General features: G+C 52.5%; 1 non-coding gene across 1 annotated transcript in view; it reads left to right on the top strand.

The window, feature by feature from the left end:
- The first annotated feature begins 3,814 nt into the window (after positions 1–3,814).
- The window catches only part of LOC124560812, a 1,910-nt gene continuing 724 nt past the window's right edge, over positions 3,815–5,000 (top strand). Inside the window, exon 1 of the ribosomal RNA XR_006969323.1 lies at positions 3,815–5,000. This exon is cut by the window's right edge and continues 724 nt beyond it. This is a non-coding gene — a ribosomal RNA (small subunit ribosomal RNA).

The following is a 5,000-nucleotide window of genomic DNA, read 5'->3' on the forward strand; positions in this document are numbered from 1 at the left end:
GCCTTAACCTAACCCATATTGTGCCTTAACCTAACCCATATTGTGCCTTAACCTAACCCATATTGTGCCTTAACCTAACCCATATTGTGCCTTAACCTAACCCATATTGTGCCTTAACCTAACCCATATTGTGCCTTAACCTAACCCGTATTGTGCCTTAACCTAACCCGTATTGTGCCTTAACCTAACCCGTATTGTGCCTTAACCTAACCCGTATTGTGCCTTAACCTAACCCGTATTGTGCCTTAACCTAACCCGTATTGTGCCTTAACCTAACCCGTATTGTGCCTTAACCTAACCCGTATTGTGCCTTAACCTAACCCGTATTGTGCCTTAACCTAACCCGTATTGTGCCTTAACCTAACCCGTATTGTGCCTTAACCTAACCCGTATTGTGCCTTAACCTAACCCGTATTGTGCCTTAACCTAACCCGTATTGTGCCTTAACCTAACCCGTATTGTGCCTTAACCTAACCCGTATTGTGCCTTAACCTAACCCACGTTGTGCCTTAACCTAACCCACGTTGTGCCTTAACCTAACCCACGTTGTGCCTTAACCTAACCCACGTTGTGCCTTAACCTAACCCACGTTGTGCCTTAACCTAACCCACGTTGTGCCTTAACCTAACCCACGTTGTGCCTTAACCTAACCCACGTTGTGCCTTAACCTAACCCACGTTGTGCCTTAACCTAACCCACGTTGTGCCTTAACCTAACCCACATTGTGCCTTAACCTAACCCATATTGTGCCTTAACCTAACCCATATTGTGCCTTAACCTAACCCATATTGTGCCTTAACCTAACCCATATTGTGCCTTAACCTAACCCATATTGTGCCTTAACCTAACCCATATTGTGCCTTAACCTAACCCATATTGTGCCTTAACCTAACCCATATTGTGCCTTAACCTAACCCATATTGTGCCTTAACCTAACCCATATTGTGCCTTAACCTAACCCATATTGTGCCTTAACCTAACCCATATTGTGCCTTAACCTAACCCATATTGTGCCTTAACCTAACCCATATTGTGCCTTAACCTAACCCATATTGTGCCTTAACCTAACCCATATTGTGCCTTAACCTAACCCATATTGTGCCTTAACCTAACCCATATTGTGCCTTAACCTAACCCATATTGTGCCTTAACCTAACCCATATTGTGCCTTAACCTAACCCATATTGTGCCTTAACCTAACCCATATTGTGCCTTAACCTAACCCATATTGTGCCTTAACCTAACCCATATTGTGCCTTAACCTAACCCATATTGTGCCTTAACCTAACCCATATTGTGCCTTAACCTAACCCATATTGTGCCTTAACCTAACCCATATTGTGCCTTAACCTAACCCATATTGTGCCTTAACCTAACCTATATTGCGCCTTAACCTAACCCATGTTGCGCCTTAACCTAACCTATGTTGCGCCTTAACCTAACCTATGTTGCGCCTTAACCTAACCTACGTTGCGCCTTAACCTAACCTATATTGCGCCTTAACCTAACCTATATTGCGCCTTAACCTAACCTATATTGCGCCTTAACCTAACCTATATTGCGCCTTAACCTAACCTATATTGCGCCTTAACCTAACCTATATTGCGCCTTAACCTAACCTACGTTGCGCCTTAACCTAACCCACGTTGCGCCTTAACCTAACCCACGTTGCGCCTTAACCCAACCCACGTTGCGCCTTAACCCAACCCACGTTGCGCCTTAACCCAACCCACGTTGGGCCTTAACCCAACCCACGTTGCGCCTTAACCCAACCCACGTTGGGCCTTAACCCAACACACGTTGGGCCTTAACCCAACACACGTTGGGCCTTAACCCAACACACGTTGGGCCTTAACCCAACACACGTTGGGCCTTAACCCAACACACGTTGGGCCTTAACCCAACACACGTTGGGCCTTAACCCAACACACGTTGGGCCTTAACCCAACACACGTTGGGCCTTAACCCAACACACGTTGGGCCTTAACCCAACACACGTTGGGCCTTAACCCAACACACGTTGGGCCTTAACCCAACACACGTTGGGCCTTAACCCAACACACGTTGGGCCTTAACCCAACACACGTTGGGCCTTAACCCAACACACGTTGGGCCTTAACCCGCTCTGTAATTGTCATACGACGCGTTAAATTAGTGTAGTGTTGCCTAACTGCAACCCCCGCAATATAGTTTGCTACTCGCACTGCCTGGTCCCCAGTGTATCGCTTCATGTTAAACACCTTGCAGCGATACACTGTAATGTGGATGGCAGCAGGACGTACATGCTCAATGCCCTTCGCAGTTGTTCATTGGCATTCGCATGGCGAAGCACTTAGCCTACGCTGTGGTACGGCCTGTGTCAACTGTCCGCTGATGTTGTACGTCCAAATCACACACTGTACTGCACATTGGTCCTCATGTACTGAATGATACATCGTGGTACATGTGACCGTACAACGACTGCGCCAACAACGGCGAACCATGCGGTCCAACTGTTGTGCACTCAGCTATGTGTCGTCTCCCTATAAGAGCCGGATTGCAGTGTGGTATGCCCTGGATGGCGATCAGCATGAGCCGTCTGTTGATGTAGTGGCGCGTGTTGTCAGACGTAGTCGTCTCTTCTCACACACCGTGACAGCATGGTGCACTGCGTTCCACATCTGCGACATGCGACAGAGGCCGGTTGACAGTCGTTCGCGCAATGGACATCGCATACGTACGGGGGCCACCTTCCACGTGTTCGCGAAGCGTGCACATGTTGTTGCGTGTATGTGGGCAGACATAGTGTGTCGTGACACCTGACACAGGCATGCAACAATCGTTGAATTTGCAAATGGCGATGGACGTCTACGTTTGCTGGTGACGTTACGCAAATGAACAACTGGTAAACCGTTGTGGTGCGGTTGTTCTCGCTAGAGGTGAATCAGTGATGGCGACGATCGGTTGAGCTACCAACCGGTTGTTTCAGCGATACCCACCATGCCCACGAACGTGAATGGCATGTGGGTGTGAAGCGATACGCGGCGGTGGCTGGGTGGGACCGTCCCCGGCCGGTGAGGGGGGGCCTCCCGGCGTGCTGGCCGCGCGGTGCGTGGGCGCACGCGCTACAGCCGGCTGGTGGGGGCGGCCAGTGGCAGGCGCGCCGGCCGACGGAGGCGGCAGGCGGCGCAGCTGCGCGCCGGCGCACCCTGCACGCGGCGCCGTGCGGCCAAAGTAGGTCCTCGCGGGCCCGGTGCGAAGCGCGGTGGACATCTGCAGTGTGCTGGTCCGATTGAGGACTGTGTGCGCTGAGGATGCGCCGCCGCCCGGCGCTCGGCGCCGCGACGCCGTCTGCTGCTCGGTCGCCTCTGCGGTTCTCGCAGGTGGTTTGTATCGCAGCTGTGCGGACGTGTTGGCGCGTGCGCTGTGCTGGGAGAGTTCGCTTCGGCACCCAAGTGGGGCTTTTGTCCTTCTGTGGCGCTGGCGTTGGAGCTGCCGGCCACCGTAGGTGGCGCGTGTTGTCTCCCGCCGGCAATGCCACGACAGCACGCTCCCGGGCCTCTGTCGGCAGCGGCAAGCTCAGTTGGGAGCACGGGTGGTCGCACCTAAAGCGTCTACTCGCCAAACTCCGGGCGATTGCGCCTCTCTCGAACCCGACCAAGTACTTAGGACGGCGCTGCGCGCCGCCGGGACCTGAGAGGGTTTCGAGGTGTATCGTGCAGGGGAGCTCAGCCTCCTCCTGTTTGCAGAATAATTGAGCGGACGCTTGCGTGTTCGCGCGGGCCCCCGGGACACACTCCCGGGCGGCCGGCTGCTCAGCTCTAGTTGACGCAGCTCCCTGGTTGATCCTGCCAGTAGTCATATGCTTGTCTCAAAGATTAAGCCATGCATGTCTCAGTACAAGCCGCATTAAGGTGAAACCGCGAATGGCTCATTAAATCAGTTATGGTTCCTTAGATCGTACCCACGTTACTTGGATAACTGTGGTAATTCTAGAGCTAATACATGCAAACAGAGTCCCGACCAGAGATGGAAGGGACGCTTTTATTAGATCAAAACCAATCGGTCGGCTCGTCCGGTCCGTTTGCCTTGGTGACTCTGAATAACTTTGGGCTGATCGCACGGTCCTCGTACCGGCGACGCATCTTTCAAATGTCTGCCTTATCAACTGTCGATGGTAGGTTCTGCGCCTACCATGGTTGTAACGGGTAACGGGGAATCAGGGTTCGATTCCGGAGAGGGAGCCTGAGAAACGGCTACCACATCCAAGGAAGGCAGCAGGCGCGCAAATTACCCACTCCCGGCACGGGGAGGTAGTGACGAAAAATAACGATACGGGACTCATCCGAGGCCCCGTAATCGGAATGAGTACACTTTAAATCCTTTAACGAGTATCTATTGGAGGGCAAGTCTGGTGCCAGCAGCCGCGGTAATTCCAGCTCCAATAGCGTATATTAAAGTTGTTGCGGTTAAAAAGCTCGTAGTTGGATTTGTGTCCCACGCTGTTGGTTCACCGCCCGTCGGTGTTTAACTGGCATGTATCGTGGGACGTCCTGCCGGTGGGGCGAGCTGAAGGCGTGCGACGCGCCTCGTGCGTGCTCGTGCGTCCCGAGGCGGACCCCGTTGCAATCCTACCAGGGTGCTCTTGAGTGAGTGTCTCGGTGGGCCGGCACGTTTACTTTGAACAAATTAGAGTGCTTAAAGCAGGCAAGCCCGCCTGAATACTGTGTGCATGGAATAATGGAATAGGACCTCGGTTCTATTTTGTTGGTTTTCGGAACCCGAGGTAATGATTAATAGGGACAGGCGGGGGCATTCGTATTGCGACGTTAGAGGTGAAATTCTTGGATCGTCGCAAGACGAACAGAAGCGAAAGCATTTGCCAAGTATGTTTTCATTAATCAAGAACGAAAGTTAGAGGTTCGAAGGCGATCAGATACCGCCCTAGTTCTAACCATAAACGATGCCAGCCAGCGATCCGCCGCAGTTCCTCCGATGACTCGGCGGGCAGCCTCCGGGAA

This window comes from Schistocerca americana, unplaced genomic scaffold (assembly GCF_021461395.2).
Source record: "Schistocerca americana isolate TAMUIC-IGC-003095 unplaced genomic scaffold, iqSchAmer2.1 HiC_scaffold_112, whole genome shotgun sequence".
Classification (NCBI taxonomy): domain Eukaryota; kingdom Metazoa; phylum Arthropoda; class Insecta; order Orthoptera; family Acrididae; genus Schistocerca; species Schistocerca americana.